The sequence below is a fragment of the Chroicocephalus ridibundus genome, chromosome 10 (genome assembly GCF_963924245.1).
Source record: "Chroicocephalus ridibundus chromosome 10, bChrRid1.1, whole genome shotgun sequence".
In the NCBI taxonomy this organism is placed as follows: domain Eukaryota; kingdom Metazoa; phylum Chordata; class Aves; order Charadriiformes; family Laridae; genus Chroicocephalus; species Chroicocephalus ridibundus.
The window spans coordinates 11,594,527-11,607,991 of NC_086293.1; the positions used below are offsets into that span (position 1 = coordinate 11,594,527).

Consider the following 13,465-nt stretch of genomic DNA (forward strand, 5'->3'; position numbering starts at 1 on the left):
CCACGATTCAAGACAGATGCCTCCAGAGGTCTTTATAAAAAGGCCACTTACACCTGCTTAGAAACACAAAGTTCACACTAACGCAATTAATTGCAAAAACCAGTAGATGAATTTTAATAAGGGCACACCCATCTGTCCTCCACGTGCCGCAGCCACAAGCCCTTCTGCTTTAGGGCACAACGTCCCGCGCGTCGCCCGGGATCCTCTCCATGGGAACAGCTGAGACTTCAGGGCCTGCTTATAACCACATCCATCCCCAGCTTGGGCACATCTTAATTAAATGGCAACTGTAATTAGCGCACAACACGGAAGTCTCAAAAAAGTTGCGGAAAAAAAAAAACCATGCACTGCTGAGTGCCAGAAAGTGAGGGGCTTGTACCTCGGTGGGTCAGTCAATCCCTTCCAATATCCTTCCAGTTTAAAAAGAAACCTAACCAAGCTAATCAATATAACCCCCGTTACAAATTGATAAGACAGACAGTAGCTGGCTATAAAATGGTGTACAATTAAAGTGCAACAGAAGCCAAGGATAAAGGAAAAACAATAATAGAGTAACAAGGGTGGGTTTTCACACATGTTGGTGGGAACAAGGAGCACATTGAGCAAGGCCATGCTGAGTCGGAACCAATACAAGCTGGTCCCAAGAGCATGCAAGCCATTTAGAAAGCTCGAAAGATTGGAAAGTTTAAGATCTTGATGTATAAAAAGAAATTGTGAGCGATATACTCTTGTCACACTATCAAAAAGAAGAATTACTAATAGGAGACTGTCAATGGTGAAGGCTAAAGTTGTGCTCAAGTGGCCTAACTTAATGTGCAGCCTACTGCAGCTACAGCACTGCGTACCTTCTGAAAAAAGTCATCAAGAAAAAGCGAAAGTGATGCTATAGTGACATTTTACAGGTGGAGAAAAGAGGTAGCTCTAATCATCAGCCTCTGAAGAGGTATTTTAATTCTAGGATAACAGACTGGGGCAAAACCTAAACAAAACCAAAGAAAATCAGGACACATCTGTTCAGCCTGAAAACAGTTTTTTCCCCGTCTGCTTCCTGTGGAAGAAAAAAAAAGACTTCAAGGACTGTGCTGAAGATCACATCTCACGTATCAAAGCAGGTGATACAGTAGAATTGTGATAATTCTTGTGGAATGAGAGGAACGAAGATTAAGAGGAAAATGAGGAAATAAGAGATCTTTGAACTACTTTGAAGTAGGGCACCACAAAGCTGATCCAGATTCCCATTAACTTCAGTAGTGCATGAAATACAGTTTACTAGCTGTATGGCTTCTTATTCAGGGAATACTAATATTTGGCTGTTAAGCTATTGAAATAAGTACATTACAGTAAGTGACAACTAACATACATTGCTGCGTGCGCCTAACTGGTAATGAATCAGAAGTACAAAGGAAAACACAGACCTAATAGTGATACAGGAAAGAATCGATGGAAAGGAGTTGTTTCACGTGAAGAGGAATGAAAATAGTGGTTGTGTGACTAAAGTGATAGCTTCTAAAAGATTTAAAAGTGGCAGGGGAGCTGAAGTGATGAAAAAAGCCCAGAAGGAATTCCATACTGGAGACCAAAAAATAAACATAAAAAATTAGTCATATTCTGATTCCTTCTTTATGCCACATGGTGTATTGAGGACAGCTGCCACTCAGTAAGTACTGAAATAACTTTGTACCACAAAACTTTGAGCAGGGCAGTTGCACTACATCATCTCTACAGACCCCTTCCAAACTCAGCTATTCCACGAAAACAAAACTCGCATGCAACATGTTATACAGGAAGTTATCATTTACAAAAAATAGTAAGATTATGAGAAATTGAAACAGAAGACGTTTCCAAGTAGGGAGGCAAAGATGTTCTTCCTAAGATAGTATAAATCGGTACAACGATCAGGTTGAATGAATTAGGCAAAACAAAAAGATAGTTTCCTTCTCAACAAAGGCACTAACTTCAGCTGTGCTCCTACGAAACTAGGAATCAAAATTCAAAATAGACTTTAAAATTCACCCTAAGAAATACTTCTAATTCCCTCAGTCGGCAGATTCATCCTTTGAAGCAAGACATCAGTTTGCCAAAGCACTTTTGTTAGGGCAAGGGATGCAAACACGCACCCAAGACCAATACAGGTAAAGACAGACAGACCAGGCAAACGCTTCTCAAGTAGAATAAGTCACGCTGCAACACTTTTTTGCAGAATCATATTATAATATTTTGTATTGATAGCAATAAAAGGGTGACAGAATTAGGTTCTAGTAAAGATTAGACTAAATATTTTAATCCGCAAAGCAAAGATTAATTTCAACTAATTACAGATTTCCTGAAGCACCTTAGTTCCTGTTTAAGTTGTTTATTTCTGGGGAATTGAAGATTTTAAAAAGAAAAAGAGAAAAATGGTAAAGCGTGCCACAAGGAACCATGAGTGGTAAAAAGGCTCTGGTGTTTCATCCAGACATTAGTTTAGTTTTGGATTTCCTAATTTCTAGTCAGAGGTATCGCTTTTTTCAGTTTCAAAGTGGTCCTGCTCCATGAATCTGAGCGGAGAACTTGAGTATGTTGGTGTGGCATCAAAACTGGCAGCAATCATTTCATGTTTCCTAATTTCAGGATCAAAACACACCTTCACATTTGCTGACTTGAGCATTTTTTTTTTTGCCTTACGAATGTTTGGGTTAAGGGGCATGCGAGATGCCAAGTTGGTACACCTCATTTACATTTCTAAAGTAAATGTTTAATATTCTAGTAGTCTGAAATTAATTTCCTAAATGTTAATTGATGCTATTGAAAATTGCTAAGGGCATATTCAAGACATTTCAAATGATTAACTCAAGATTTGATGGCAAAGAAATCATTTCAGTAATGGTCAAAGCCATTGCTATACCTCATCCCACCTCTAGCAAGAAATGCTTACTTTTTTTTTGCTTACTGAAAATCAACTAAAACTGGTGCAGTTTAATGTAAAATTGACAGTCATCTCAAACCTGATTTCTTCTCCTTCACTTGAGGACAGGGCTCCTTTTATGGGCGTTTCAGGCCCTTTCTAATTTGTACCGTGGATATCACTGACGAAATGAGGCTATTCAAGTTCTCTTGCCACTCAGCCCATCAGTGTCATGACTGCATCATTAAACAATTAAAAGAAAAATCTTTAAAATGTTTGATTTGCAGCTCCCAACCCCTGCAGGGTTGGGAGCTGCAGCCCCAGGCAGTGGAAAGCAGCTGGAGATGACCCCACTGCCCAGGCTGAGGGTCTCGGGCTCCCCGACACACATGCCAGGGATGCATCCCAGAAGTCCCACTGTCCTCCCTTCGTACAGTTGGATCCCAGAAGACAACCATCACCAACAGCCTGCCTTTTAAACCTATGTATTCTAGCAAATTGAGCAACTGTCCTACCTTAAATTGCTTCCTAAAAAGAAATTTTGGAAAGGAGGTAAAAAGTTGCTTTTGATTTTAGAAGTCCAGCCTATATCCACAATACTTGTAAGATACTAAATACAATAAATCTCATTGAATTTGGTTATCCTCAACATTATCTTGTTAGCAATTGATTATTTATCTGCAAGAAAGCATATGGTGTTCCTCTTCCAGTTTGTAGGATGAACTACGACTCTCAGTTCAGATTAACAATCTACTAAAAAGCATCAAATGCACGAAGACCAAGCAGCAGCCCAAACTCAATAGGTGTGTTGGGGAAAACGCATCTGTCTATGAATAAACAGAGAATCATGTCATTCCAGAACTGTCACTCCGGCATTCTTCAGGAGCTTTACACCCACTTAAGTATCCCTTGAGGCACCAGCCACCACGAGACACGGGATGACGGATGTACCATCTCGAACAGCAAATCCTACTGTGATTTTAATTGAATTACAGCAGCCATTTTATTTTCTGCAGAGCCTCTAGACTCCGCATTGCTTGCTTCCAGTGATTCAGCAGTTTATTTCTCAGCACACTAATCCCTCCATAAGACAGTTTCTCATTCCTTTTAAGTAGTGCTTCTGACAGCAGCTACCTATATCTTTGTTGTTTAAGGCTCTCCCTCTTTTTTATTAAATAGAAGTAGTTTATCTCAGACATACTTCTTTTGCTTTCAGACTCTACCACTTTTACATCCATGAGAAGGCTCCATCTTTTAGCAGTTCAGGAGTTGCCCTCACAATATACTTTTCCTCTGTGCCATTAAGCTCACCTGACAGCAGTGCTGCAGAAAGGAAAAGAGGAGAGAGACGAAAGGAAACCTGAAGCCCAGAGGATAAGCAGCAGACAGCGACTCCCACCTACAAACATAAGCCAGCTGTGAAGTGTTCCTCACAATATCTGGAAAATACATGTTTCCTTCGCTATTTGCGGGGGACTTCAATAAAACCGCCAACTGGCTATTTTAGTTGCTAACCTAAAGGGTGCAGAAAGTTCCATTAATATGGGGGGAAAAAAAGGTCAAATAGGCAACAAACGACTGCCAGGACCTGCCTCTGCCAGAGCAGGCAGTGGGGAAGTATCAGCAATTTTTAGTCTGGAAAAAAGACGACTGAGGGGAGATCTTATCAACAGAATACTTAAAGGGTGGGTGTCAGGAGGATGGGGCCAGGCTCTTTCCAGTGGTGCCCGGGGGCAGGACAAGAGGTAATGGGCACAAACTTGAGCATAGGAAGTTCCACCTAAACATGAGGAGGAACTTCTTTACCCTGAGGGTGGCAGAGCCCTGGCACAGGCTGCCCAGAGAGGTGGTGGAGTCTCCGTCTCTGGAGACATTCCAAACCCGCCTGGACGCGTTCCTGTGCAGCCTGCTCTGGGTGACCCTGCTCTGGCAGGGGCTTGGACTAGATGAGCTCCAGAGGTCCCTGCCAACCCCGACTGTTCTGTGATTCTGTGTAACCATCATTCAGTAACGCCTTTGAATCAAGGCTGATGCATCTTGACCTAGCTATTTAAGCAACAGCTTAAAACTTACTCAGTTTTGCGACTCTCTATTGTAGTAATGAACAGTTTTAGAATACCATAATAGTTGCTTTCGACCATCATCATCCAACAGCCATTAGCTGTTTATCTCAGAATATTAATCCTCAAAGGGTGACCCTCATGTCCAAAATACACTCTCAGTCATGAAGAATGATTAATATATTATTCCAAGCTAGTCCACAGAACCACTTTTAGTGGCATTTTATCATCAAAGTTACTTTCCCCTTAATCAAAGGCTAATGCAACATGAACTCCTTAAATATGGGCTGCACCATAAGATAAAGTTAGCAACCTTGAAAAGGCTGGAAAATAGCAATTTGCACACACAAACACAAGATTTAGAACTACCATCATAACCTGCATCATCAATCACAAGCAACAGTGGCTTTAACAGGACTATTTTCAGAGTATATTAAACTTCATGACATCTTAACCTTCTTGTAAGGCCACGATAATCTCTTTACAATATCAAGCAAGTGAAGGAGGGCAGATTTGCTTCATGCAGAAATATTCTTTGCAGCAGATTTCATAAGCAATGGCATTGCTGCCTTACCAGACATTCGTTGGTGTTATTTTCAGCCCCCATGTACCCACTCAGGGAACACACACAACACATCTTCACACGCTTTCTGAAAGACAGTACACTCTGGAAGTTTTGCACAACTGCAAGAGAAAGCTCTCACTGAAATGAGAGAGAAATGGGTAATACCTCGTCTTCCAAAACCTGCTTGCAAGGGAGAGATCTGGGCAGGTGCCCATGACTTTTAACATAACTTTATTATAAGTTTTGTTCAAGTATCCAGTTGGTGCTTTTGTATTCTTCATGTTCTTATGAAAAGTCAAGTCAATAGTACTCCATCCTAAATATTACTGTTACACAAGAAAAAGGAAAAATCTCAAGCAAAATGCTGCAATAATTATAACCCACATTGTATGTATGAAAAGGTTGTCATTTTATTCTGCTGCAAAATTAGCAAACTATCTCTGAGGTGCAACTTCAAGGAGAGCAGAGTGTGCTCATCTTTTAAAAGACACCACTAAATCTACCGTCAAATGGCAATTGCGCTAATTCAGTTTTTCAAATGACTTCAGAACAATTGCTTAAGTTTTAATTGTTCGGGTTTCCACGCAGAGAGGAGCACTGTCGGTATGAGAAGCCCAACGAATGCAAGAGAAGGAGGTGTCTAAGGAGAGGGCTGGCAGAGAGACAAAGAAGGCGCAGAAAGGGAGAAAGGAACCGGGATGGAAGGAAACCAGGAGATAATAAAGGAGGAAAGGACATAGCAGATCTTCAGAGGAGATTTAGGGAAAGAGTAAGAAGACATGGTGGCAGACACATCAGGCTATAAGGAGCCTAGGAAGGAGGACAGTTATTTTCTATGGATCTTGAGAAGCAGAGGGATGCTTGGAGATCACAAACAAATCCTGTCTTTGAAGGAGTGATCTAGAAGTCACAAGCAGTAAGCCAACATCCAAGTAATCCTCTTACACAGTGACACACAGCGCTTCCAACTGAGCAAGTTTCCACCTGGAATGAGTGGCACTTCTCCAGATTCAAGTAGCCAACAGCTCTGAGACACAAACATTCACACACCAGGCAAATGGGGAGCTTCCGCTTTGCTGCTGGATGCCAGTGGAGGAAGAAAGGCCCTACAGTTTCAAACCAAGCCGTAATTAACTGCTACTCAGACTATAAGGCTGAAAGCACGTTCATTATTATTTCCTTTCCTAGAGCTATTACCCAGCACATTCAGTTTTCCTATGCAGGCAAGGACATTTCTCCAGCGCAACCGTACACCGTGTCTGCTGGTAATACTTCTAATTAAAATTACACTGTAAGCCTGGTTGTTGAATACAATGCACAGATGCTACAAGCTTTCTAAGATGACTGTTAGCCTGTAGCTGTTTTAATTAGCTTGACAGGTAATAAAGTAGAATTTTATAATTATACCATTATAATGCACAAATGTTTCCTTTCAAATCTGTACTTACTGAGTCACTTAGGTAAACAACAGCCAGTTTTGGTTCACCAAACAGACTGGAAGCAAAACCCCAAACTTGGCTTCCTCTATGCCTTGCTTAAGGCTTAGCCAGGGCCACATGCTGCTTAGGAGTGTGGCTTAGAAAATCCTTCCCTCCCTTAGGGGCGAAATGTGTGTAAAACCTGACTTAGCAGTCCCCATAACTGCGCTTTTGTCCAGCATAACAACAGGTGTGATCCCTTACTTCCCAAAAAAATAGCGTTCCTTGAAAGCACAATGCTGGATCTCAAGGTACACTGCTCACCAAGAGCCCCATCAGCAAGGGGCAGATTTTAGACACACACATTTTGTACAAGTTATCTGCTCCGGGCATCAGAGGGTTTTTTGGTGTTTGGATTGTTGGAGGGGTTTTTTGTTTGTTTTTTGTTTTGTGGTTGTTTGGAGGATTTTTTTTCCCCCTCCAGATTGCTATTCTGACCCCCCTTCCCATACACCACAAGAACACAGTTCTGGCTTGTTGGTCCAGTTATCAGACCTAAACACTACACATCGCATCCGTGAACTTTTAAGCACTTTTATTTGCTAAGTGCTTATCCACACTTAGCTTTTTTTTAAATACCACTTCACTCCAAATGCCACACTGGTTATATCACAGAACTGAGGCATTTAACACAAATTCCGATCACATTCTTGCTAATGAGAAGTGTTTACCAAATAGTTACTTACGTTGTTCTGTAAACAGAAAGCAATTTCCATTCTTCTGTCTATAGTGGTGTCAGCATTTGCGAGCCATTACTATATGCATATAGCTGTCTACTCCAGTCGTTCACACTTGCTATCAAACTGGCATTTAAGGATTTGGAATGCAGAACACAAGTCTCTAGCCTAAAAATAATATCCCGAGATTTGATCCTGCACTTCTTATTCAGGCCCAATTAATCAAGGTTGCCTAACTCTTCAGAAGTACTTTTCATCAGCAGATTGAAAACACTTTCCAAATGAAATGGGTATCAGTATCTCCTTTTTACTACGGGGAACCTGAAAACGAGATTTCACCTGAGAAACGGCTTTGAAGCTAATTTAGGAGTACTGTCCAAAGGGATAAGGAGTCCATTATTCAAAGTTATCTTTTATATTAAGAAATAAGCTTTTCCTTTCAGACCACTAGAAAGTGATATATCACAAAATTTATCATACTGTCTTTGAAAACCTCACACAAAGATAGCTTTGCAAATTTAAGAAGGTCCAAGCTGAATAAGAATAGTTTACTTGATCTACAGCAGTAATTCAGTTTTCATTATAAACACCACTGAGGAGAAGATTCTGAATTACTCCAAAAGGAAATGAAGGATTAAGAAATTAAATATTTTGATCAGAAGACATCTGTAACCTCTCTGAACAGACAGGGCAATAATGTCTAAAACTAAGAAGGAAGACTTTTTTTTTTTTTTTCTGAAAAGGTTTTGTTCTCCTTCAGGGATTACCTAGCATAATTCATACTTAAAAGCATGTTGATCTGTGATAGGAAATTTATCTGTGGAGATTGGCTACACGGAAGCCAAACTTGGTTGGGGCAGTTTTGGGACAGGGCAAAAGCAACACAGCAGAGATGCGGAAGGCACAGCCTTCTCTTCTTGACTCAACAAGAGCTGGTCATGCCAAAGAGCAAAATATTTCACACTTAAATCTATGTTTCATACATGATGTTGTTCCAGGAAAAAAGCACAAGATAATTTCAGGATATACAGGACAAAGCCCACCTCTCAACTGAAAATACTGATTCCTTTGGACAGTCAAGCTGAGATGCCATTAAGAAAATTTCAGTTTCGAAGTGCCACAGGCTTGTTTGTCTAATTCAACTATAGAGTCGATCAATGATTAATTAAACGCCAATTTTGAAAACTTTATGACATGAAAAATAAGAGCCAAACCACAAAAACCACTGTTGATAACAAGATACCATTTTGTAAAACACTCCTGAAGTTAAATACGTTTTTTTTTTTTTTAAACAATGGTACATTTACAAGAACAGTTTTCCGAAGGCAAGCTGTTCCACATAGAATTGCCTAAACACAATATATACACCCTAAGAGCTTAAATGCAGACTTCTGACATTCTTTTAAAAAAGGTAAACAAACCCCACTGTCGATGTGCTGAGAAACATTGTGTAAGGCAAACACAATGCAAAGAAAGCTTTGACATTCAATGCAATGACGTTAGAAGAGAAATTAATATCACCAACAAATCAAAATTAGTATAAAAAAATTGTTACCTTCTCCAGTGCATGATATGTAGACTTCAGTCAAATTTCCAATACCTGAAAGTAGAAATTCATATGGAAAGTCAGTTATACTGATATTTTAAGTCATTAATTCTCATCCGTGATAACTTATTTTGCAGACAAAAAAGGCTGTCTTTGATTATTTTTAGTCTGCTATTTTCAAAATACCACAAGGTAAAAAGCAGTAAACGGGTCAGATGCTCTACAGAATTTTTCCACGGCTTGGTTCACAGCTTCCCCCTACTCCACTGAGGTCTCCCTCTCCGAGGGCACCCGCCACAGTGCACCGGCCCATTGCTCACTGCAGACTCTGCACATCACACAAGTTCTGCCATTCCCCATGGGACTACTTGAACCTTATTTTCAACTCTAATGACTTTACTAAGGGCTGATAAACACTTTCAGCTGCTAAAGCCTCTCACAGCAAATCCCCATCTTCGCCCACTGCTCAAATGCTCTTGGTTTTCCAAAGCTGGCATAAACGCCCAGCTTCCCCCTCCATCACTGCTAACTCAGGGCAAGTCTCAGTTGAGAGCAAACCAACCTAAACTCCAAAGAAAGGGCCAAAACACAGCCTTTTCCTAAGGAGTTCCAGTACAACCATTAGATCATCCAAACTAATCACATTTTGAAAAGTAGAAAAAACAATGGGAAACCTGTTCAATACATGTTTTTCATCACATAGCTTCACATGTTCAGTAGCTGCCTATGGGACACAATACATACGGCAGATGCAGAAGATACATTTCTCAAATTAGAGCTGGAGAAGCACCATAATGGAGCAAACATACTAAGAAATATAAACTTTTTCCCCCCCCCCACTATCAACACATTCCAGCTAGGACAGGCATAAAAACAGACTGACATTTTGGCCTAAAGATAAGTGTTGGTCATCCATTTTCTAACTGAAGGGTTGTAGACTGTATTATAACTCAAGATGAGGAAGTCACAACCAGAAGACACCCCCTACTTCTGTTCAAGTCTGTAATACAGTTGCTACTGAAGTCCCTGAGAATACAAAAGGCTTCTACACCACGTGCTCTCACCAGTTTTGCTGTGGGAGACTTTGTGCAAAGGAATTACATTGCTGGTAGTCTACCAGCATATTATGGCTTCATTTAACAAATACGTACCACTCAAAGCAGCTTTTAGTAATGACTCGGGGTGACGTTTCTCAGCCTGGGCTCCAGAGTTGGGCTCACAGAGCGAGAGAAGTCACAGACTGGCTTATCTGTGGTTTTGCACAGCACTCCTTGGCACCCAGCTCTGCTGGAGGGAAGAGCTCCCTTCCAGTCCAAGAGACCTGATGGGCCACGGGTGGGATCCAGCACCAACGCTGAGCACGGGCAAGCTGGCTCCTCGAGGAGCAGGCTTCAAGGCAGGCAGAGCCAGATGGAGCCCCACTGAAGCGAGCACAACGCTGGGTAGAGCAGATAAATATTTGACATTCAGAGCTACGCTAATTAGACATCAAGAAGAAATGAAGGGTTTCATACCAATCAAAATATTACTCTATTTACTGTAACTGTTCAACTTATCACTTCAGTCATAGAAAGTTTAGGAGAACAACTTGCACAAGTTAAGAAATGCTCCAACACCAACATTGCTACATATTTTTAGACACCTACGAATCCATCCCTTGCTGCTGAAAACAAAGAAGAAAAAACCTCCAGCTTTTTACTTTGAAAATTCTGATCTTCTCTATACTTGCCTATCCATCTCTAAAGGATCCCTGAACTTATGTGGGCATACAGGGCAGAGAGCCAAAGCAGAAGAGAGGTTTCTTACAAAACACCTGTCACACAACCTTCAGAATTCCATTTGGTTTGCATTGGCTTTTATTTTTTTTAAATCCCTGTCATGCTTGTGTGCATAATTGAGCTAGGGTGGGGCTTTTGGCACTCATGTGTGAGACTCCGGATCATATCTTCATTTTTCTCTTCCCCCACAATCCCAGAAAATGCACTTACTGCTAAGCCTATTACCGCTTTCTTCTGTTGGAGCTGCTCACGTTGGTTAGATATTCACTCAAGTGGGACATCTGATCTCCCACACGGCCATTGAGTGCTTTGGATACTGAGTAATTTGGGGGTGGAAGGAATAGGTCGCTGGTTAGAAAAACCTCTACACTATGACTTCTGTCTACTTCACAGATCAGCAGCATGTACCTACTCAAGTCTTTCAGAAATTTCAGCTTCCAACAACAGAAAGACTTCTGGGCACAATTCCGTAAAACACTTTGCATTGGCAGAGAGATACTGACTTAAACCAGGGAATAGAATATTTTCAGAATTCGGAATGTTTTACTTTCAGTACGGTATTTCATTGCAAAAGGCTGAACGTTGCTCTTCATAGTCACGTGTTTGAGATGGTGATTAAAGTAATCGTACCTTATCCTCACAAGCAGCACTGAACCTGGACTTCCAGGCTTGAAAACCTAAAGCATTTCAATTATATTACCTCCAAAAATTCAGCAGTGCTCAAGCGATTTTGCTAAATAATAAAAATCCTCCCATAGCCTGGAGGGTTTGGCCACAGCTTCCAATCAATTCAAACACACACCTCCATCCCGAGTGACGAACAGACTGGAACAGGTACTGAGGGAAACAGACAGTGCTCTCTCCCCGAGGTGACGCTCTGGAAGACAGCACACTAAGAACGGAATTTAGCAGCTTCGGTATTTGCTGCATCCCTTGTCAACAGAAGGCTTTGAAAAAACTTCAGAACAGAGATATGAAGTCATCTCCAAAGGAAAAGGCAACAACACTCTCTTTTAATGTGGCTCCCCAGTTGCCACTCCAATTGTTCTGGAAGCTATAACTTCCAAGAAAGCTAAAAAGAAATTCAGTTTTGTGCAATCCTCATTTCATGTAAAGGAACAGCACATACTTCAAGGAGAAAAAAAAAATCACTTATGGATAGAAAATAAAAAGAGAGGCACCACTTCATTTCACAGAAATACTCTATAATTGCACCAAAAAATTCTGCTTTTCAGGTGGAGGCAGTTCTTTGGGAGCTGGCAACAGGGAGTACTGATGAGAGCCTGAAGAAGAGTTGATCTCATCTGCTGCCAGCAGAAATCGTACATTACGCTCCAAGTTTATATTGACACACTAATGCAGACTGAGCCGAAAGAAGCTATCCCTCAGAAAGCCGAGGTACATTTCCCACCTGGAAGTTTATTAGCATAATATGCAAATACTGACATTCCTAGTGCATCTTTCCTCGGAGTACTTAGGCGAGATACGACTGCAGAGTAAGGGTGATGGTACTTCTCCACTGGAGGAAAATCAACCCTCGTCGATGGCAGGAACGTTGCTGAAGCATCAGGCTCTGAACCCCCAAAGCAAAATTTTCCCTTGGTCACTTCGAACACGCAACAACTCATTTGCTGATGTTTTCTCATCTTTTTACTATCCCTAGCTCTATTCTGGGCTTAGGCTTATCAAACTAGCCTACTCTGGCACTGTTTTGTATTGCCTACCAAACCATAAACTACCCTTGTCCTATCTTCCAAATTCCTTGGTTTTAAGAACCAAATTCCTTGGCTTAAGGAAACTATGAGACTTTGCATCTCTCTGCTTCACTCCAGCCTCAAATTAGGCACTCCAGAACCCCTCAGACTGCAGATTTGTCTTTATCTGAAACCCCCAACGTACCGTTTAAGAGCTTTTCCTGCTTCTTTTTTCTAATACGAACTTGATATCCTTCAAACCTTTCACCTTCTAGGGCTAGGTTATCAAATAATCAAGTGCATCTGAACCTGCTCTTGCTGGTTTTCGTTTCCAGCAGTCCTACCAGCCTTCATGAGGAAGGCTGTTCCTTGCTGCTGCTCCTACTGCCGTCCCTATTCCTGCTCCTGGAGCAAAGTCCACGCCCATCAAAAACAAAGCCAGAGGACGCTAACTCTGAAGTATCCCCTGGTTTTACTACCTATATCAACAGAAGAACAGCAGGCAGTCTGGCAAAGATGGTATCAAGGATCAGCCACGCCATTTCCCTGCTGAGGAACCCACACCTTACTCCACATTGTCTACCAGCTGCAGCCCTTCCTCAGCAACATCCCAATCCTTGGCTTGTCTCCTGCTCACGAATCCAAACATTGTTATTAACACAATAGATTGATCACGGGAGCTAAACGGGAAAGACACAGCTTTCTGGAGCCGAAATATAAATCCGGTATGCATTTGTCACAGAAGCATTTCCTGCGCATTTAAACACGGTTTAGCGAGTCAGC

The 13,465-nt window shown here is 41.3% G+C and overlaps 1 protein-coding gene across 4 annotated transcripts in view; it reads right to left on the reverse strand.

Annotated features, from left to right (window-relative positions):
- CNTN4 (contactin 4) overlaps positions 1–13,465 on the reverse strand; it is a 345,846-nt gene that overhangs the window by 296,582 nt on the left and 35,799 nt on the right. For all 4 annotated transcript variants that reach the window (XM_063347948.1, XM_063347947.1, XM_063347946.1 and 1 more), the window contains exon 2: positions 9,220–9,264. The gene's annotated coding sequence lies outside the window, so the exon portion shown is untranslated. The remainder of the gene's footprint in view (positions 1–9,219; positions 9,265–13,465) is intronic.